Here is a 24323-nt window from a genome sequence, read left to right as displayed (position 1 = left end):
CCAGAACCACAAAAAATTTGGGTTAGAATGAAAATAATTCCACTTAAATTCTGCTGTTTTCCTCTAATGTACAGCCTATGTCGTCTCCTTAATTTTATCCTATTTTAAATAATCAGATTTTTTCATGTAAGCAATTGCTTCCCCTCCCTCACTTTTTACAAATCAATGTATCTTCTCATTATATTTTAAATTGACTTTTCCAATATTCCATATTTTAAAATGTTAAATCTAGTATGATTGGCATCTTTTCTTCCAAAAAGAGAGAAGGGTAAGGATCTTAAAACGGGCAGAAAACCGAGAAGGAAGAAAAAAAAACAACAATGCAACAAATACCTTTCTAAATCAATTTGGCCATTGGAGGTAGATAAATAGTATACAACATCCCTGTGTTGTTTTTTTTCCTTCAAGGAAAGGGTTATAGAATTTATAAACCTTAAAAAAAAACCAACAGCCTTCAGTCTTTACTGGCACATGATTGTTAATACTTCCTTCTATTTTACAGAATCACAAAAACACAGAATTTTTTTAATTGGAAGGGACCTTAAAGATCGTCAAGTTCCAATGTAATATTTTCCACATACAATACTTGCACAGGAAATAAAAAAAACAAAACAAAACAAAACCCAAACTTTTAATTCTTTTCTAGTCTCATTCTTTTTCAATACAATGTCAAAAACAAGGACTAAGATTTCAGAGAGGTGTTGGAAGTGGTGGAGAAAAGTTATACACTGAAACTGGGAGTTTCTTTTTCAAGTTAGTTGTTGCACTATTCCCTGAAGCCCAAAAATTTTACTTGGTGAGTTTGTTAGAGGAAATTAAACAGATAGATATGAAGTCTTTCTTCTCTGTGTCAGTTAAGGAAAATGGCACTTCATTAGTTTTTGGTTTTAAAGACACACAAAGTAGTAGGTGGCCACAGCAGGTATGGCTCTGAGGTTTCAGGAGTGACCTGAGAGCTGAGTTACCACTTGCAAATATGAAACATAGCCTGTTTCTGCAGAGCAGTTGATAAATATCTTCATTCAAGGACCTTTTTCCATTTTGATTTTCTGTCAGATCATAAACCATTGCTCTCAATTTGGTTCAGTTGTGTAATAAAAAAAAAAAGTCATATAAAACCACATTGATTTAGGTAAATTGTGTGCAAAGATGGAAGAGCACACAACCTGCTGAAAATATAATGAAAGTTCTAGGAAACATTCACATGGTTATACAGAATTATTTCTGAGACAACTGCATGCCAAACTACAACAAATTTTTACTTTTTTTTTTTCAAAAAGATAAACCATTTAAACTGAGTTTATATCTCCAAAAATATAATAGTTTGAGTCAGGATTGACAACAATGCTCTCAGTCCCTTCCCCCTCGTACCCAGGTAGGGAAGGAGAGAGAGAATGTGAGAGACTTTACTGGATTGAAAGCTAAGCTACATAGCTTTAATTAAACACTAATGATAAAATAAAATATGTACAATTATATACAAATATGTTCAGGAATGTGCAAAAGTTTCTCGCCTGCCCCCATCCCCAGCAACTCCCACAGCATCTTCTGAGCTGGAACAGTCCTGAAATGTCCCAGAGCTGCCGGAGAGAGATCAGAGTGATGAGGGTCAGGAGAGCTCCAGCCTGGGGGTCCGTGGTGATGGATGAACAGAGTCCTCCCTGAATGCTGACCATGGATGGAAGAGAAGGGAAGAAGAAGCAGGAAGGAAGTTGTCTTCTGTGATCCTTGACCTTCTTCTGAGCTTACGTAGCTCTATGGAATGGAATATCTCTGGCTAGTTTTGCTGTCTGTCTAACTCAGCCTCCTACTGGGGGGGACATAGATCTCCCCATAGTGTCTAAGGCAGCAGAGAAAAGATGTGACCTTCTGGCAATAACATAAACATTCCAGTGCTATCAGTCCTAGCTTTCTGCTAGCTAAAAGGGAGCTTACTGAACTGAAATTAAAAATAAAATAAAATAAAATAAAATAAAATAAAATAAAATAAAATATCATTAAGAGGAAAAGTTGCTTCATCCTGGTTCAAAGCAGGACAAAAAAAGAGCCTGTAACTGATCTTCCTAGTGGTTTTACATTTGATTTACTTGTAGGTACTTTGGAAACAAACAGTTGGTTTTTGTTTGTATTTTTCCCTGAGCCAAATATATTCTAAATTAGTTAAAGATTTACACACCATTTGAAATAAATAGACACAGACATGTATACATAAATATTTCTCCTTTTCTGTCTTTTCTGTTTTTTCTGTCTTTTCTGTTTTTGTTTTTTGTTGTTGTTGTTGTTTTGGTTTGGTTTTTTTTTTACCTGAAGGATACATATTAGAGGACTACTCAGAATGCTGATGTCAATTTTTATAGTAATAGGGACAGAAAACAGTCAGACCTTGAATTAAATCACTACAAACATTCAAACGTCAGTGTTTTTTATAGGTGGGGAGAGAATATCTTAGGGTAGTCCACTTTGAAAGGTAATTAATCTTCATTATAAACCTTATGGGATATTGAGTAACAATTCTCTACAATGCTTGGAAACCTGGATTCTCAGATTCTTGTATTCTTACTGACGTGGAAGACTTGGGGCTGCAGACTGAGTGGTGAACATTACTGAAGTTCACTCAGGATTATGCTCCTCATGTCAGATTTATCAGTGGCACCAACAACTCCACAAAAAGATTCAAGGAGGTGAAGGGAATTGCTCCAAGAGTGAAGAGTTGCTAGTGTGTATAAATAGCAAGACATGTAAGAGATGATAATTTATGGAGGCAATGAAAATTTCTTCTTCATACTGGGATTGTTCATGAGTCATTGAGAAGGATAGGCAGGAAATATAAATCTCCCAGTATAAACTACTGTCTTGTCACCTTTCATGTCTCATTAAAGGTGTTACCTACAAATGGCTGTCTGTATTTCTATCACTCACTAATAAAGTTGGAATTCAGTGGCATCTTAGAAGCTTTCCCTTACATCCTCTTGCATTTTACAAAAACATCCCTCATCAGAATTCAGGTTGTTCTTATCCTCCCCAAGCTGTGATCTGATATAGAAGCTGCTGCTTTCATTCTGCATGATTTATTATACCTTTCACTTCTACTCATTATCACTAGGTAACCTAATTTACAACCAAGTTCAGCTATCTTTTTCATGCTGATTAAAAAGTATCTCTCTGCTTGATGCAGACCTGTTTCACTCTGACTAAAACAAAGTGGTGATCTTCTGTTTCTCACTTATCTTTGTTTGAAAGATCAACTACCTCTTCTTCCAGAATTCCTGTTTTTAACATTGTCCCTTTTTAGTACTCACTGGGGAATATGAATCCAAATTGACCAGTGCATGCCAGTTCCAAATACTGCTGTAGAATTCATTGTTTGTTACAAGGAGCAGGATAAATGGATGAACTCTACAGCAATGTTTTACTGACAATGGCTAAATTTTGCTATTTTCTAACAGCCTATCTCATAAAGTATTAGATTTGAGTCACCATCGGTATACTGGGATGTTCGCCCAAATAGCTAATGCCAGTCAAATATCCTTAAGACTTTTCCTACATAGCACTTGGAATGTCTGCTAAGAAACATTGGAAGGGGGGAAAGAAAAAAATATCTTTGCCATAATTCACACTGAAATATTGTGAAATCCTGCTGTTGCAATTACCATTTATCATTACAACAGCCAGTGTCTTCTGGTTGCTTCTGAGCTCCTCTTTTGTTATTATTTGTACAGTGTTGGACACAGTGCATTACATTATGTCCTATTCTGGGATTACAGATCTAGCCTTCTATTTTTGCACTAAGGATTTGCACTTCAAAGAAAATTACAAGCAATTATGGTGATATTTATGTGAATTTATAACCAGTTCTGTGCAGAACAACTCTATTGTCCCCCATTTTATACCTGAATCTTTCTGTATTTATGCTTGAAAATAACAGTCTGCTTTCTTTCCAGTGTTCCTGCATTGTGAACTCATATTTATTTTGCTATATATCACCCACTCGTCTTTCTCACATTTTTGCTACATTTATCTAGTCAGGAGGACATTGTATTATGCAATTTTCTCCATTGTAATCAATCATCTTCTGTATGTCACTGTCTTTAAGAAGTAAAAACAGGCATCTTATTATTCTCTTATATTCCCTAGCGCCAAGTAACACTTGCATCAATGTCTATACATATGAAGTTATCTGTGATACTTTTTTTTCTGCTTGTGTACCTGTTGTGTATCTTTTGGTGGCTCAAGGTCATGATCATCCTAGCTTATCTCCTGCAAATGGAAAAAAATGAGTGAGCACTTGGTATTTCAAGGTCTTAAGGAAAGCTTTGTGATCAGGACTGTTGTTCTTCAGATAAATCTTTCTTGATAAGCAGTAACTGGAAAATAATGTAAGATGTCACAGTAATATAAGAAGATATGCAAAAGTAAACTGATTTCTTGTTGTTTAGTGTTAACAGGTAAGTTATTAATTTCACTGTATTTTCCAAGTATCAACACTTTCTAAAAATTGAATCTGAAGGAACGGCAGATTTCTTTATACTATGACCTACACACATAGCTGTTTCAGGCACCTACCAAAGAATATATGTGGAAGGTAAAAGATTTGACATTTTACCTGTTATCCACTTGAGTAGTTCAATAATTGTGTACACTTTATATATTTGTTTTCCTATTATCAATTAAAGAGTGGTCCAAAATTTTTGAGGTCTCTTTTAGCTCCATTGATAAGACAAGCTTTATTCGGAAGACTGCTTGTTTTACTTATTCATTTATTTATTTATTACAAAAGAAATAAGCTTTTTTTTTTTGCTTTTTGCTTTTTTTTTTCTTTTTTTTTTCTTTTTTTTCTTTTTCCAGTATGCACATAGAGATTTCTGTTGTCTATGCTTATTGTATCCAGCCTTCAAGCTAGAATGTCCTTGCTTTTTAGCAGTAGAACTTCATTTAAACTTGGTTTAAATGGCTAGTGTGGGACATAGCCATACTTGAAGGGAGTTCAAGGAACTGGACAGCTGCTATGGCAGACCCTTGCTTTTCCTTTTCTTACTATACAAAGTCCAAAGAAACAAATCAAGTAATTTGTGCGTAGTCTGTGGTCAGCATAAAGAGCTTCCATAATTCAACAGCAGTCTGTTAGTTAACATTGGTTCCATCTCTTATCGTATTTTATGGTATGTTTTATGGCTCTAAGATTTGACAAATTGTAAGATAGGAAGATATTAAGAAGGCTTTATCGATTTCATAATATTTCCTATGTATATATATACACACACATATACACATGTATGTATACATATATATATATATATATATATATATAATGATTTTATGATTAAACTATTATTCTGGAGAAGTTTCCTACCAATTTTCAGCTGTATTTTTACCTTCCTGTTTTTTCCCCTGTGAATCTTACACTTTTAAAAACTTCAATAATTGTATTTGTTATAACTAATACATATTATATAGAGTAGTGTGTATTAAAATTATCTCAATACCTTGTCAATTTGCTGGTTTATCAGAGGAATATCTCAGCTGTGTTTCTGTACATAATCACAAATAATTATAGTGCACAGACGTAACAAATATGCAGTACATCTTCACAAATACATCTGCTTTTTCGAAAGATTTTCTGACTGTAGCAGGTTTTTAATCACTTCTTAGAAGAATACGAGCTACTGATCAAAGCTAAATTATTTTGTGGGCAACCTCCAGCACGGAATATATGGTGGTGGATAAACAGGGAGATCAAGGCAATTAATTTGATGAGTTTTGTGACTCTGAGGCATGAAAATATTTTATGGTACCCAAATTCCTCATATTGAATTGTAAATAATTCTTATAGTTTGGAGATCACACATGGGCAAACAACCTAGATTCCCCTGGGTGCTCAGCTGAGACCTTTAGGCTTTCATTTTACTCTTTTCAGTTCACACAAATCAAGAGAACACATCAGCACTATGTGCATAGAGTGGAAACCTTTGTGACAGCATTACAGTGCTGAGGGGAGACCTTATCTCTCTCTGTAAGTACCTTGCAGAAGGTTGTAAAGAGATTAAGAAGGTTGTTCAATGAAGCAACAAGTAGCAGGACAAGAGGAAATGTCCAGGAGAGGGTTAGATTGAATGTTGGGAAGAATTTATTCACTAGAAATGGTTATCAGGTATCAGCACAGGCTGCCCAGGGTGGAGTCACCATCTCTGGAGGTATTTAAGAGTCCTGTAGACATAATACTTCAGGATTTGGTTTAGTTAAGGACTTGTCAAGTATTAGATTAACAGTTGGACTGGGTGATCTTTGAGGTTTTTTCCCCCTAAATTAACTCCATGATGCTGTGAAGGAAAATCAGCCAACACTGAAAATGGTTCACATGCTTCTGTCAGCAACTGTCAAAACCATCTACAGTTTTGAAATTGTGAAGTGTAGTGCACACATCTTTCCTTAAGGAAATCCCTCATACTTAATGGTACAGATGCCTTCAGCTGAACTGATTTATTGGAAGATTACTTTGCCTCAGTAGTTAAATGGCAAGCAAATGCAAAAGTGGAAACATCCCTGTAGATTAGCAGCTGGCTGCACTGTAAAGTAAACCACCGTTGTTTTAAATTTTTTAATGACAACAACATGAATAAGGAAAAATAGTAATTAAATAACATTGGATATATAATATAGGAATGCATATAATACAACGTTGTGCATAAGAAACACTACCTACATGGCTACAGGAGTTACATTGATAAAAAATAACAGAGATTTATACTAAAACCATAGAGTTAACTTTAAAGAAACTTGTTTAGTGACCTGGGAAACAGTGCTTTGTAATGTTAGAACAGAATTCGCATAACTTGTTTTAAATTGTTATATGCATTTAATCATACTACTTCAATTAATATTTGCTATTTTCAAACATAATTTTAAATAGCTAATCAGACAAAAAATTCCATTACTTGTTATGATAAAAGGAGAAAGAAAAGAAAAGCCTTTGCTGAATTCCAGATTATGACTAATTTGATCTCTCACTTTGGCTAAGTCTTAGTGATAAAAAACATTAAAGCATTTTTTTCATTGTGAAGTAGTCACACAGATTTGTTGAGTTTCCAAAGTAATTAAAGCAAAAAAATTAAACCAACATGAACCCAGAGTAAAGGACCTGTATATGTTCCTTACTTCAATTAAATTTAACATTTGGGAACATGTCTTCAATGTTTATAAAACGTGGCAAATGAAGTAACTGCTTTTTAGCTTAAGAAGGAGGTGAAAAATATTTTCATTCATGAACATTTCTGCAATTATATAACTGCCTGCAAAGGGACCAAAAAAAGGATAGGAAATTTTATAAGTACTTGCATACATAAACAACATCCATCAACTAACGAAGTCTTAGTATCTTTTTTACATTAGTGTCTTTTTTACCTTGTGTCCTTTCCCTGTATGAGAACTGACCTCATCCCTTTACAGCTTTTAACTCCTTATCCAGGTGCTGTCACTCTTTTCTTCTCTCACACAAGCAGTAATTAGAATATGTTGCCATACAAATTTCTCTAGACATGAAAACAACAGGTATACCTTGACAATCAAGAAGATACTTCATAGTATTTGAATCCTTCTGCAGAGTGATTTTTTAGGTTTGGAAAGGAAAGCACTAGACAGATTAAATATTACTAAAATTTTTGAGGACAGCTTCATCCATGTGAAAATGGAATTTAATTAAAGCATTTTTTTCTACTTCATGCTTTAAAATTAAGCTTTCACTTTTGCCTTCTGATTGACCAAGTACTTCTTTTTCTCTTCAAAATCACTTTCATTCTTTTAAACTTTATTTTTTTGTTTGTTTGTTTCAGTCAGATGAGTAGAAGATAGCAGAAGAAAGTAAGTTTTGATAAACCTAACCATTCTTTTTCAATATTTTTTTTAAAAATAAAGGCTGTGTTTTCTCAGGCTTTTTTTTTTTTTTTTTTTTTTTCTCACATTATTATACTGTTTCTTCAGAAAACAAAGTAATATTATGATATGTGGCCAGCAGTTATTTCATTATTTGTACAAAGATAAATTCAGACCCTATACCAGTTTAAACTAAGAAATTATCATGAGGAAGCAGGTTAAGATTCAGTGGCCAGTTTGTTGGCAAAGCTTCACAGTTTCTGCAAATTCTGTATTGGAGAATTAAAAAAAAAAAAAAAAAAAAAAAATTCTATTTAATCATAGAAGAAGCCTCATTCAATTTGAGTCTAGAGAGCACAGAAGGCTGAAGTTTTTTACTCACTTGGTTTTACATCTTCTTCATATCACCTTGGCATCTCGATATCCCTAAACAGTGAAGGCTTCAAGTGCATCTGGACACAACAGAAATATACCATAGATTTAGTTAAATCGCTTAATATAATGAAAAAAATAATTCCTTGGAAGAGGGAAAAAAAATAAATTAAAAATCAATATTTGGCCAATACATAGGTGCCAAAAATTACATCACCAAGTTCATCCTTTTAAGGAAATTGATTTATGTTAAGTGTTCTTTTTTGCACTATATTTTGCCAGTAAACTCCCATGAAAAGGAAATATATATGGTTTCCAGAATCTACTCACTTCCCATTGAGCAGTAGCATTAACTTACAGCTGTCTGGTGCTTTGCATACAATTTTAGAATTATTTGACAGTAAGTAAAGCTTAAAATTCTGGTACAGATCTCATGACTTTGAGCTTTCTATCCAAGGGAAAAAAAAAAAGAATTTGGACCATTAATCTGTGTGAAAAGAAGGTATTTTAAAATGTAAAGGTCAGCAGACATCCACACTTGTACTCAAATTTGAATCCTAAGTACAAAACTGTCTATTTATGAACACACCAGAAAACAGGAAAAGCCACAAACCCTTGACTATCCTTGTAATTTTTAATACTTGCACACCTGAGAATAGAAGACAGCTTTAGCAACTATTAATGCCAAGAAATCAGGTTGAAATAAAAACAATTTTTTCCAAGTCAGAGGCATTACCTGTTAACACCCTGTCTTCAAACCTCTGGTTTTAAAACAGCACCCTAGAACTGTAAAGCAATCTTCTGGTGATTATTTGTATTGTCATATATGGCCCCTGCTGTCCTAGATAAACACAGAAAATGCCAGGTCTTATTTCAGCTCTCTTGAAGCTATCACATCTCAGCAGGTCAGAATCTTTATTTTCTAATATGTCATTATTTTGCAGTGCAGGAGTTTATGATTCTGGAATTATTTTATCTTTTCAGTTGAAAAGCTGCAGTATATTTAACATACTTTATCAGAATGTCTGATTAGATTTATAGCAAAAATAGTGGGAATCTTTGACCTCGCCCTATAACTCAGCTCAGAACTAATAACTGACCACTTGATTAAAAAGCCTGCAGTTTCCGGAAAGTGAAGAGTCTTATAATTTAATTATAATGCTAAAAATGTATTGTAGAAATACAGAAATTTTGTAAAAAATGCAGCATAAAAACAAAATAACTTTATATGACAGAGTATACATAGTAAAGGATGGTTACTACTTTTAATTACAAAGTTTTGGTTTTAATTGTTTAAAAATATTCTATTTATTCATTTATTTATTTATTGTCAAATGAGTATTTGTTAATATTTTCAAAGTCTGATACAATGAAGGATCAGACATTACTGGAAAAAAAACCTACCATAAACTGCATAATTTTGTCAGTATTAATTATCCTTGCTTTCTCTAATAATGAAATAGGAGCCTGGTATGTGCAAGAAGCCAATTTTAAAGAACGATGGGCTCCTTTTATTATATAAATGCTACAAAAAGAGATGCTGTTAATGTCTAGAAGTTACTCTTAAGAGGTTTCAGAAACTCATTTTCACAAAACCATCTAATAAAATCTTTGTGCATTGTCTGCATTTAAAGTTTGGTTTACAACGTTTTTGTTTGTTTGTTTGTTTTTGTTGGTTGTTTTTTTTTACATGCCAACTGCATTAGATGTGATCAGCAATATCACTCAATTTTTGAATATGCCAACCCATGTGAATTTCACTGACTGCTGGTAGAAGTTAACCCACCCAGGCTGCTCACTGCAGTAATTTTCTGAAAGCTTTCTGCCCAAAGGGCACCTGATTAGTGGAAAGAGATTAAAAACTGACACAGATAATTCTCGTTGACTTTGCAGTGAGGAGTCCAAGCATAAACAAAAAATAACTCAAAGGAAAGTCTGAAAGTCAGGAAGTACCAGAGCACAAGTCTGAAAGGTTTCTAAGTAGAAAGGAGGAGCCTACAATCTTCTACACATACTTACAAAAAAAAATTACTGGTAACGTGAATATGAATTACTAGATCAGAGAAAAAAAAATAGTGACAAAGCCATGCATGTGGTCAGAAAATACCACCTACGGGTGAAACTATAAATGTTGATTTGCAGTTTTGGTACCTGTTTTTCTTCATTTGGAATCAAAGAAACAGAAGGACAATTCAAAATCCAGTGCTGTTGAGGTCATTTGCACTGAAATAGCCTTTGTTCTGTCAGGCCCAGAGAAGAAATTATTTCTCTGGGTGGGACAGAGATGTACATAATTTTGCTAATTGTCTGATGAAAAACAACATGGCAAAAAAAATCAATCTGTTTCATAATACAGCTTAGATTAGTAGCATGTTCCTTACTGAGATCAGGGATTTGTGACTTTTACCTCCATTCATTTCATGTAAGGTTGAATCCTAAACCAGAATCTCAACCAATTTCCCCTGGTGACCCTTGCCTTAAATGAGCACCACATGGCAAAGTGCATCGATCTCTTTCACCCACTGGCTGCTCACACTCCCATCTCACCCTCCAAGGTGTGGGCAGCTGAAACAACCAAGAGCACCTGGGAATCTTCTATATAACTTGACTGTGATCGGAGGTCATCTGAATATTCATGCTCTGGTGCCCTGTGGGATTCTCCTAGCAGAGAGGTCATTACCTTTGGCTTATGGTTAGCTGATGGCTAGATGAGCTAAGTTCACTCTGCTTACTCTGCTTTTTGATCTTCATTGTTTTTGTCTTTAAAAATATCTTCTCTCACTCAGAGGTTTTCTGCTTAAAACATTTTAAGCAAATCATAGGAATCTCAAGGTTAATTCCTTTACATGTTTACACATATTTTATACAATTATGGAAATTAAATACAAAAGTCAATGGTAATTAACTCATTAAATTGTTTTTATCCTTGAGGGAAATAATAAAAAAGTATTTCCTTGTGGGGAAAAAAAAAAAAACAAAAAAAACATAAAGATATTTCATGAAATGACCCTTTGCTTCCTTTTGTGTAAAGAAAGGACTGAAAGTCACTGTGGCTGTTCATAACTTCTAAGAGTAATGAATTATTTTGAATAAGCATCAGCTTAAGAACTGTGTAATATAGGAGAAACAGCAATTTAATTTGCATTTTTCCCTGAAGAAGAAATAAAAATTGATACATCAAGCCTAGAGACAGACAGAGGAAGAAAATTTTGAGGCATGGTAACAATACAAGTGCACTTTTCTAAGTCAAAATGGTTTAGTAGGCATTATTATTGCATATCTCCAGTTCCTCCTGTCTGCAGTCAGGATAAGTCTATAACGTGGGACTTGATATCAAGGTACTGTATGTCTTCTGCCAATTCTTAACATATAATCTCTGAATGTCTCCAAATTACCCAGTGAACATAACTGGATCCAGCAATAGGTATTGATTTACTTGGTCAAATCTACCATGCCTGCCAATGAGCTGCAGCAAAATGAACAGTGTAGCATTATGGAGAGAGAGAAGGAAAACAGAGAGCTGCAAGCTGTCTAATAGAACTTGCTAAGCACCCATACAGCATTTCACAACAGTGGAACAATAATAGCTATTTTCTGCACTTCATTGGAAACTAGCTTCAAATACAGAGAGGCGAATTTAAGCTCAGCTAAATTTTCATTTAATTTTTGGAATGAAACAATAATCAAGCTGATCAATTTAACATGGAATCTTCTATTGGACTAGAAAAAATTAATCAGGAATGGGAGTTTTCATACTAGACAGATTACTCTAAACTTTCTAAAAACTGCAAAAATTAAATGTTCAAGACGTGACAGATTTCTCAACCAGTTACAGTTAAAAACAACTCCACCAGTAGATGACTGAAAGCTAGCCTAGCTCAGTTAAGGCAAAAAAAAATGGAAGATTATCACACCTTTCAGAGCTAGAATTGTATTATGGTTATGTCAGATTATGGTTATGTCAGACCTAATGGTGACAATGTATATGCTTCATTTGGTAAAGTGAGAAATTTACAAGGGACTTAAATTAAAACAAAACAAACAACCACATGGCTTAAGTAAAAAGTTGTGTTCTTGAATCAGATCAAAATTTTTTTATAAAATACTGATCTGCCCAGTGTTACTGGATGGCAGTGGGCCATTCAAGCTAAAACTTTTCTCAGAGGCTTAGTTAGAAGATATACTGCAGGGAGATGGTATTGTATCTTCCCTACCTCAGTGACCCTTGGGATCAATGGATGAGATGGGCTACTTAGCTCTGTTGGAGCTTGGAAAATGCATGAATGATTTCTGCCAATAAAGGTTTTATTTTTCCCTTACTGTATGTCATAGACTGACCAACTTCTTTTGTGATTAAATACTTGGTGACTCAGCAATGTAAGACCAGGTGTTTCTGCCCACGTCAAGAACGAACGAGTCCTGGAGGAACTGTCTGTAACATAAACAAGAACCAGGAAGGAAGTATCATCACAGGTGGGACAAAAACACAAATGCATTTGAGAGATATTCCATGGGTATTACCAGTGAGGGATTATCACTCAGATTCCTACAGAGCACGGTTACAGAACCTAACATGAATGATATACATGGTTTTTCAAGGGAATCAGGGAGACTAAACTGACAATTTGGTCCCATTAAATGAACATGTCAAAAAAGGAGGGGCTTCTGCTTCTTTTTTAGCTATTCATGCCAAAGGCAAAATTTCCAAGCAAAACTCACTTTCTACAGGTAATAATTACTATACCAGAAAAAATAAATAGTTGAGAAAGTAAGAACTTAGTTGCTCTTTCCAGCTATTCAGCCTCAAGAAGACCTGGCAAAAGAGAAAGAAATTGAGCCTTGGAGTGTAATTGCTTGACATTTGTAGCCTATCTTGAGAACCATGTTAGCTGTAATTGGAGAAGCTATTGATTTTGTAAAGACACATTATTGCCTTATTTTTGCAGACTTAAAATGATATGACCATTAAAAGAGCTGGTGCTACCCCAAATTATTGGTGTCCTGGTTTGAGCCAGGATGAAGCCAATTTTTCTTTTTACTGATTTTTTTTCCTTCAGTGAGCTTTCTTGTAGCTAGCAACAGTGTGTTCTGCTAGGCTGATAAGACAGTGGAATGTTTTTCTAACTACTGAGGCTTCAAGGCCACACCTGCACTCTGCCAGCTCAGACACTACAGGGAGATCTGTGACCCCCCTGTAGGAGGCTGAGTTAGACAGACAGCAAAATTGGCCAAAGATATTCCATTCCATATATCTACGTAAGCTCAAAGGAAGGTCAGAGATCACAGAAGACAACTTCCTTCCTTCTTTCTTCTTCTGCCCTTCTCTTCCGTCCATGGCCGGTGTCCAGGGAGGACTCTGTTCATCCATCACCATCTATCCTCAGGCTTGATATCTCATGACCCCCATAACTCTCTGCTTTTCTCCAGCAGCAGCTCCGGGATTCCTCGGGACTCTTCCCAGTTCAGGGAAGTGCTGTGGGAGTTGCTGGGGTGGGGGGAGGCGAGAGGTTTTTGCCCATTCCTGAATATATCTGTATATAATTGTATATATATTTTTGTATGATTCATTAGTGTTTAATTAAAGCTGTGTAGTTTAGTTTTCAATCCAGCCAAGTCTCTCTCTTTTTCTCTCTCTCCTCCCCTACCTGGGATGGGGGGGGGGGGATCAAGAGCATTGTTGTCGGACCTAAGTCAAACGGTGACAACTGGGCAGACTGAAATCTGCATTGATTCTAACAACGTTTGTTTTTTTTTTTTTTATGCAGCAGGCTGTCTACTTAAAGAAAGATATTTCCATAATTTGTTTTTGGAGAATGAATTGCACTATATGTGAAAGATTTTTTGGTCTTACATAGAGATTAGTGACATCTTCAGCCTACCAATAGAGTATTTCTATGTCAAATATTCAATATTTTACTTGCATACATCCAAAGTTATCTGGATTAAACACACAGATTCATTTTATCATAGATATAACTGATTATCCTTTTTCTCCCTGTGGCAGAATGTTGTGCTCCTCTAGAGGAAATTCAGAAAACTGTGTGTATAATGTGTTTAGACAACCAAAGTTCTTGCTGTGACAAATTCTCTTGCCTCAAAAACAAATACAAAACATTGATTCTATAAATGAGTATCTGTTTCAGTATTTGATACTGCAGTATTCACTAGAGGAAGCCATTTCTGAACCCATATGTGGAGAGCTGGTTTTTAATTTACAAATATGTTTTCCAACACATAGTATTGTACAAAATCACATTATGAAAAAAAAAAACACAAATAAATTGTAAGAACTGCCTCAAATCAACCTGTGGGGGAAAAAAAAAACAAAAAAAACCCAAACAAACAAACAAACAAAAAAACAAAAAACACAAGCAGCTAGAAAATTAAGCAATACATGCTAAAACTTGATTGAAATAAAAATTATATAAAATTCTGCACCACTGCTAGATTTTAAAATAATGTTTTCTTTCCAAAAACACAAAAAAGAAAAACTGGTCTTGTAATATAGTTTCAGCTCATCTGAATGAATCTTTTTTTTTTTTTTTTTTTTTTCACATAAGGGATCATCAATGTTACCATTGTGGGATTCTGTTTATATGTAAACACCATCTTGCCCATTATAAAATTAGGGGGTTTATACATACTACTATTTCCTCAGTATAATTCAATGCATCTTTATTGGGAGATTGTGAAGCTAAAACCTTAATTTCTATTACATTTTTATCTCATAGTTAGAGAGCTCCTCAGCTCCGTATATTATGATAACATTAGATGGCAGTGGTTGAAAGATAAAAGCAAAACAGTAAACTGTATAAATAAACACATTGGTCTTAATGTCTGCTCCAGTTAAAACATGGGTAAGTGTGGCATTGTTTCACTGGTGACAACAGTTAAATACAGGTACAAAAGAAATCCAAAGTTCCAGGATCCTGGTGTGAAACAGGGGAAGAAACAACCATATACAAAATAGAGATGTTTGATGGATTGTGATGAGACAAGATGACATAAGCTGAAATAGGTAGGAAAATACTGTGGGCCACTTTTTTTCAATGTGAGCACCTGTTCTCACAATATTTAATATCTGGAAAAATGGGAATTAACTCAGGTATCAAGTATTTATAAAGCAAATGTCTAAATGGGGTTCTGGTTTCTACACCTAGATTTTAGATAGTATTTACAAAAACTTACAGAAATTATTATAGGAGTGGGTTCCGCTAGTCCTCACTTACTCTGAAAATAAACATGGTCCTTCACAAGTCCAATACATCTATCTGAGCAATTATATAATGCTCAGCAAGTTGTGGGAAACTGTTCTTTTCTTCCCCGCATAAGTCTAAACACAAGTCAGTGTAAGATGTTCTGGCTTAAGAAGACCACAAGCTATAAATCATGGCAGAAGATCCCATTAGAAATCAAACTCTAACTGCTACCTAAGAAAATTACTGCAAAAGTGAGATAGAAAAAAAGGTAATAAAATATGTTGAAAAAGAATTTAAAAAATAAAAGAAAAGAAAAAAATAAAAACCCTTGGTGATTCACAAATCAATATGCACGGATTTCAAAAGAAAACCTGCATTTTTCTCAGTATGCGCTTTTAAGAACTTGCCTGTGTGCCTTTAAGATTCCATTTATTTGGAAAAAATACACATTGCCCATATTTATTGAGGTTACTTTAATATCCTGGTGACCAAGACAGGCATGGTCAGTGAAGCTAGTTTTGCAGGTGAGGATTACTCACTGGAAAATTATATATTTTTGCCCAGAACATAGTTTATATTAGGATGTATGTTACCAAAAGCCAGGGTACTGTGACATATAATCATCTAGAAGGTGGAAAGCCATTATAAAAATAGTATTGCATAAAGGACTGGACAACAGCTGTCAACAAACGTGTGTTTACTGATAAATCAGCCAGCCCATTTTCAGAGATATACCAAAGCATTTGGAAGTAATTTAGGCAGCCAGTGAGCTGCAATAAGTGCCAGAACAAACTATTTAGCATTTCAAATCTCCATAAAACTTTGGATTTGATTCTTAGTGGAAAAATCTCAAAATTTAATAGTCTGAGTCAAACCCAGCTAAATTAAATAGGATGCTCAGTTCAGGGAACTTGGGTCATATATTTGAAATAATCTGTGTTGGTGATACTTTTTTTTTACTTTTTTTTTTTTTTTACTTTTTTTTCTTTTTTTTTACTTTTTTTTCTTTTTTTTTTCCACCCCACCACTATTTGAAGAATTGAAAATATCCTTCTTAAGAAAAGGTTGTACACGTTAACCAGGTAACCCATAGTTCCTTAAAAATACATAAAGACTAGGACATCCAGCTGATCCAGTCATGAGACAGTAGTGACTTGTGGGTTAAACTTCATTTACAGCCACCTATGTCAGAACTACCAGACACACGAACAGTAAACATATTTTATCTACCTTGCAGTAATTTGTTAAAGCCATGGTAGCTTGATAACATCTCAGAATTGTTTGGGTGGAAAACACTTAAGATGGCATCACAGAGAATTTTCCTATGAACAGAAAAAGTAAAACTTTTTTAGCCATATAAATGACAATGTGGAGTTGGAATCTTCAGTGTTTTTTCTCTGTGTCGTGGGGATCACTTCATTTTTTATAAAGTTACATCAAACTTAACCTTTAAGATCCCACTTCTCACTACCCCCCATAAATGGCTAGCATGATAAAGCGAGTAAGAAAGAAACACTGAATTATTTTCAAAATACAAACCTTCTGTTTTGAAGGATGCATTTGCAGAAATGCTGTTCACAAAAAGGTCACACTTGCAGACTTGTACACAGACTTATTTAGCAGGCATCTCATGGGAATTTACCTTCACTGTGTGCCCATGACAGCAACTTTAGTTCCATACATTTTTCCCAGGACCAAGGCTTGTCACAGCTTCTGCGATATACGTCTTGATATTACCGAAAGTCAGCATAATAATGGAAGTCCAGTTTTATGGTAGACATCACAGCCTGGCTTAACAAGGCCAAGGGTAATTGATCATAGTTTTTTGTTTGTTTGTTTGGTTTGATTTGTTTTTTTATATCTTGAGATAAGAAACATTTTGATCTGTGCTTTATGGGATTATTCAACTCCTGAATACCATACTGGGAAAAGGACTTTTGAGGCTGCTGTTTGCTTTCTTTTTTTTTTTTTTTTTTTTCAAGGCAACATCAAAACAATATTGAAACACAAACAGGAATTTCAAATCAGATGCACATTTTAACAGATAGCCTTGCAAAAGTGCACTCAGGATAACAGCTTTTGCTGTTTGCCTCAGTGCTGCTCAGAGGCATATCATAAATTTTTTACTTCTGCCAAGCACAGAGAATTTTCCAGCAGCAGCTCACAAGAAATATGCCAAGGCCAGGGGCAGTGCAGTACAAGGAAAATGAACATTTTAATAAGGAATAGGTTAGCCAATACTTCCACTGGTAACTATAGTAAAATATGAGGAGTCATTTTCCTAGTAGGACTGCTGAATGAAAGTTCAATTTACTTTGTCTACTGTGTAAAAGCACTAAGGCAATGATACAGAGCTATGTATTTTTTTTAATGGCTACTTTCTCATCCTTTGTAAATGCTGAATGTATCTTAAAAAGAATGTAAATGTTCTGTTCTGAGGGGCAGCTTATTGATCTCACAGCAGAAGTGTTAATTCGTACATCCAAAACATATTTTTTGTGATTTCAGTATGACAGATGCATAGAAAATACATAGAAAAAAAATCTTTGCATCAAGTTATGTAACAAAAAAAAAATCCTCTTACCCTGAAATTTCACCACTTTGGGTGAAAATCCAGGAAAGTTCCTGGATTTTATGCTTTTTCTTCTCAATAATTAGTGCTTACTGAACTACCCAACGATCTCCCTTCACAGCTTTACAAACAATGCATTCTCACTAATAAGTGTGCAAATGTAAACAATACAGACCATAAAAATAGAAAGACTATATTTTCCCAAATCTATACATTTCGGGAAAAGTCAGAGGGATACTAACTGACTTGGGAGAAGTTAACAGGTTGGATTGTGCTCAGCCTGTTTGCAGGGTGGGAGTGATGTGTAATACGTAATATTTAAATCCTTCTGAAAATCTATAAACCTTTTACATATTCTGGATCTTGAAGTGACAAACTGCAATGAAGACAAACTTTTTTTGTTTGTTTGCTTGTTTTTTGTTCTCCATCTTGTTGCCTGTTCTCGTGATAACAATTGCCACTTTAAAACAATCTTCATACCTGGAAAAAAATTAGACTGCAGAGTAACAGAAAATAAATGTTTTTTGTTTTCTCAGTGTCTATTTCTGAAACTCTTGTTTGCTCTTTGCAATGTTTGCTTTGGCAAACATTTTTTTTGAGCACAGCGTAAACTGCAAAGTGAGCTGTAAATTAACCAGCCATCAGAGCAAACCTGTAGCAGTCCTTCATAGGATACACTATGTGCTGTTTAAGTGCATGCAATAAATATAACCACATCAATAATTTATAGTGAGCAGTTAACTTGATAGACTTTGTCTTTTATGCTCATGAGGTGTATTGTATGGAGATTCATGTTGGATTTTCCTTATGCTGGATTTTACTGCATGGTTATTAGCAGCAGAAAGGTGTTCTTGCAAACACATGGTGCCTCACACCGAAAGGTCCACATGTGCTTTTGTCTTCCTTTCCTTCTATCTCAGCTGGTCATCTTAAACAGTGTGGCTCTGTACTGGGTCATCAGCACTTATAAAGTGATCAGAAAAAAATCCAGCATCTCATTTTGGATTGATGTCTCTATATGTGAGATAGCTATTTAGGGAATTAAAGTTGAACCCACTGGGTAATGCATTAAAAAAACATATTTTCAGAGTGACTTTATCTTAGAATCTCTGTGGAAACGCTTCAAGAGCATTTTCACAGGCACTGTATCAGGCTATTGAGCTGAGGTTGTTCAGACCATCAATGCACACTAAGTTGTCTTATGGCTGTTGAGCAGGAAGCCATTTCAAACACCATGATGGAGAACAGTTACTTGCTTTAATCTTCATCTTGCACGGTGTAAGTTGCTAAGGAAGAAACTGCTTCCTTTATATCCAGGCTGCACTGCACATTACCTTGATGAGTGCAGTAGGAAACACACCTGTGAATAATATCTTAATAGCTCCAAATTGGTAGACGGGTGTTGATTTTAATGTATGTATCCTCTTGTAAACAGTATTCATTTAGGTGCTAATACACAATTAGAAATTAACGTTACTACAAACGGGCTTTTGATCTCCAAGTGTGAGCTTTTGTCATGCTTGATTTAGGATGCTGATGCTACATGTAGAGACGTGCTATGCTGAAAGTTACGAACCAGATGTCTCCTTGCTGGTAACAGGGAAGTCAGATGCCTCTAACACTGTATACTCTGCAGTATGGTTCAGTGTTGATGCCAACACAATACTGTCATCAGGGGAACAGCTTTAGAGACTTCCTTTCTATGAAATAATACAAAAATATTGCTTCTCTAAAATGACTAAATGTAGCAACTTTCAGTTTACAGAGCACTGTTTCCAGACACAGCAGAAATCTCTGTTACTGATCTAACAGAAGACTGGTAAGAAAATTCACCTGATATAAACAGCATTTTCTTTTCTTGTCAAGGTGATGTATCCAAAAAGGATCCATAAATCAAAAACAACCAAAATTTTAGTGCCTTTAACAAATGTCATGTTCTACTGGTTAAAATGTCAAGTAAAAATACTTTAACCCAGAAGGAAGACATCCATTAGATTAAAGAAAACAATACTGCCTTTCAATTATAATTTCTTCTTTTCTACTTTATTATAGGGCCTGTGCTTTCTGCATTTTTTGGTATAGATTTAGTATAGATTTAAATTTAAGAAAAAATATAAATATATCCACACTATGACCATAAGTCTAGGATTTTGTTTAATAAATAAAATAGGCAAAAATGCTCTTCAGTAACTGCACAGAGAAAATGATACCGGCTGCTTTTATTAAAATGGTATTCAGAAAACTTCACCTCAGGCAAAATTATGTGTATTCCATTACTATGCAATGGTGCAAACATGTTACAAACATGGTTCTTCACCTTCACTATTCCTCTCTGTTCTTTTTGCATCAGAACTTGTTGAATAGCATCACAAATTAGGTATTATTTGGGAGCAAATGCCATAGTTTCAGACTGAGCATGAAGTATCATAGAATCCTGGAACCACAGACTGGTTTGGGTTGGAAGGAACCTAAAAGATCATCAGATCATCTAGTTCCAACTTCCTGCCATGGGCAGGGACACCTCCCACTAGACCACGTTACTCCAAGTCATATCTAACCTGATCTTGAACACTTTCAGGGAGGGGGGATCCACAGATTCTCTGGGCAGCCTGTTCCAGTGTCTCACCACCCTCACAGTCAATAATTTATTCCTAAAGTCTAACCTAAATTTCCCCTGTTCCAGGTTATAGCAATTTGGCCCCAACCTATCACTCCGTGCCCTTGTAAAAAGTCTCTCCCCAGCTTTTCTGTAGCTCCTTCAGATACTGGAAGGTGCTCTAAGGTCTCTCTGGAGCCTTCTCCAGGCTGGACAATCCCAACTCTCTCAGTCTGCCTCCATAGCAGAGCTTCTCCAGTCCTCCCACCATCTTCATGGCCTCTGTGATCTGTTCAAGATCTCTGTGTCTTTTCTGTGTTGGAGACTCCAGAATCAGACACAACACTGCAGGGTGGTCACATGACATGAGGGGAAGAATCACTTCACTTGACCTGCTGGCCATTGTATTTTTGATGCAGCCCCAGACACTGTTGGCTTTCTGAGCTGCCAGAGCACATTGCCAGCTCATGTTGAGTTTCTAAAGCACATTTTAGATCTCTTGGGGAAAATTTATAAGGAAACTTATTTCAGCAAAGACACACATTTTCAATCAGTTCAACTGTCAAATGCTAAGTATTCAACATTGGAATATTGATCCAATAAAGCTATATAATTCAGTAACTAAAATTAATTATCTCTCACTTATTCCACCATTCTACCAGAATAGCTAATATTATTTAAGTAGCTTTGATAAATGCAGTCCTCAATGGCTTACAATGATTTGCCTGTTTTAGGCATTAACTGTATCAGATCCTTGATAAATTATAGTATATAGTACAATTACTTAGAATTAGACATTGGCCATGAGCAATCTTCAAGCTAATTTTAGACATCTATAAAATCCACAGCTAGAGTAAAACATTGGTCTGTAATGCAAGAACATTTAATCTGTTAAAGGCAGAGATTAGAGCAGATACTGCATAAATCAACAGAGCTAAATGAAAATATGAAATTTTACCCCATTTGAGAATGTGGCTTAGCAGCCTCAAGACATTTTCAAAACAAACCAATGAAACAAACAAACAAAACCCCAAAAAACACCAGAAAGAAAAAAAAAAATAAAATAAAAACCAAACAAGCTTCAAAACCCAGGCAGCTTAAATAGAAATATACTGCTGCAACTGACCCAGAGGATGGTTCTGTCTCTCAAACAGCTTTTCTAAATCTTATAGCTGGGAGGCAGTGGTTTTATTGACCAGAGATAGCAATTCTGTATACTGAAAAAAGGATTTGCAAGAATACAGGTGAAAGGAAGTGGATGTTTTTTTGCTAAAAATGTAAATGGAATTTCAAGAACAACAGAAAAATGTAATGAAAAGGAGGAAATATGTAGAGGAAGGTGGAATGGTAGAGAAAAGTGAATTAGCACAAATTAATCAGAAATAAGAAAATTCCTCAGGAATGGAAATGGAAATTACAAAAATCATCAGATCAAGGGATACCTGTGCTTTAAACAGACAGGAAAACCGAATAAAGAGAAGCAGAAAAAACAAGATATAGCTATGATACCCTTTCTGAATAAATATATTGAGGTTACCAGAAGTAGATATGGATCCCTGTGCATATACCAGTATCGTAGGCAGAATTTAAGTAGTCAGATAGCAGTCTACTATGCTACACATTTGCACAACATGTGAAAAAATAGAAGAGCTCACAAATTGTGCCAATGCCCATTGTGCATGAGTCTGGGATTTAACACGTGTGTAATATAAGGGAAGAAAATTATATGAAGCAGACCACAGAGGAGCACAGAGGAGAGGAGATGAAAGGGAAAAGTATTCCAGAAAGTTTTCTATTGGTATTTTATGAACATAATATAAAAAGCTTTATTTTTCTACTCTGCATTAAAGAATAGCACTTGCAAAGGCCTGAGGATACTTCTAGTCTCTTAGCTTATTTTCTATTAACAGAACATGAGTTTTTTTATAACCTTTTAAAGGGCAACCCATATATATTGTAAAAAATAATATCTCAAGTAGAAATACAATGCAAAATCAATTTCTGTATTTTTCTGTCTTGATCTTCTTTCAGTGATAAACCCTGCTAAACAAAACTGTAATTCAGCCAAAATTAAACTTGAGTCCTTCACTCTGAATATGGACTTACATACATGTTTTAAATAAAACAATTATCTCACATTCTGTTTCCCTGCAATATCCTCATAATGCAGTGATTCTCAGAAAAAAAAAAGGTTAATAGAAATTTTGATCTCATAAGATGTCTTCACTATATGCCTGTGCCATTTATCTGTCTCTAATCCATGAGGACCCTCCCCTGCATATTTAGCTCTTTTGATCTGACATACCAAACTACCTCGAATTAATAGTCCTTTGCTGTTTTAATTATATCACCTGCCTTAGATCTTTCCATATATTCTGACATTTATTTTAGGTATAAGGGCTATCTGTTCAGATGGGGGAAAAACTGGTCTGCAAATGTACTTGTAAATTCTTTGTAGAAAAAATAGAGAAATAAAAAAAATAAAGGTAATTGCATAACTACAGTAATAATGGATCATGAAAGATCATTAATATGAATAGAATTTTGGTAGAAAGTTCATTGTTTGACCAAGAGCATACATCAAAAACAACAACAAAAAAAATTGCATGCAGAGTATATAACTATAAAGTTAAAATTTAAAAAAATTATGTACTGTTGATGCAGGTACTGTGCAGAACAATGTAAGGACCAATAAATATTCTTACTCATCTGAAAGGAAAAGCAAACAGCTTTATATAATATGCCACACATTAAAATAAAAGGTGTCTGAACAATCAGTTATGATGCATCAACTCTTGCAGAAGGCCTAGAAGAGCAAGACATTAAGATCAGTGTAAAGGTTGCTACACTTGTAGGCAACAAGCAAAACAAACAAGAATCTGAAACCTTTTTTCCAATAGGAAAGTGTAAGCTAAAGATAAGGAGTAACGTGCCTGAAAAAAATCTTGGGTTTCTGGTGCTCTGACATTTGCTTTTACTGCCATTTATAAAATAAAATATCTGTGAGGTTTTCAGTTAGTAAGAAGTTCACGTGGATAACTATATTAAATGCTGAAGGAGCTCTGGATTTATTTATCACCATTCCCATAACTGCCGTAACCATGCTACAGACAAGAGAAATCAGTTTAAATAAATTCTCTGAGTAGAGAGCCTTTTTTCCAGCAGTGTGTAGCCTGTGACACACCATGCATGTGCAAGATCTTCAGGTATTGTCAAACTACCACGAAGAAGACAAAACAGTTCTATTGTACAATAATGTGCTGATTTGGTTTGATGGGCTTTTTTGGTAACCGGGGAAGGGCCACAGGGGTGGCTCCAGTAAGAAGCTGAGAAGCTTCCCCTGCTTCCAAAATCATGGCTCCAAGGAGTCATTAGAAGGAAAATGTATGTGCCTCTGCAATTAACATATGAAAGAGCTGATATAACACCTGAGCAGAGGAGCACTTAACGGAAAAAGAACAGCTGTGCTGGTGGAGGAGAGCAGTGCTGGTGGTTGGTGAGGAAGAAGGGAAAGAAGGTGTCCTCGCAGAAGTTTCCCTGCAACCCATGGTGAGATGGCAGCTGTGCTCCTACACTCATGGTAGAATGTTGTGGAACATTCCCTGAAGCTGCCAGGAGGGGTGAGCTTGGCCAGTGGACTTGGGTTTTGTGGCGAGAGGATTTGCTGCCAGTGGACTCTGATTGTGCAGCTTTGGAAGCCCCCGGAGCCAGGGGAGGT

This window comes from Chaetura pelagica, unplaced genomic scaffold, assembly GCF_000747805.2.
Source record: "Chaetura pelagica isolate M959 unplaced genomic scaffold, ChaPel_1.0 scaffold191, whole genome shotgun sequence".
Classification (NCBI taxonomy): domain Eukaryota; kingdom Metazoa; phylum Chordata; class Aves; order Apodiformes; family Apodidae; genus Chaetura; species Chaetura pelagica.
This window is presented reverse-complemented; position numbering follows the sequence as displayed.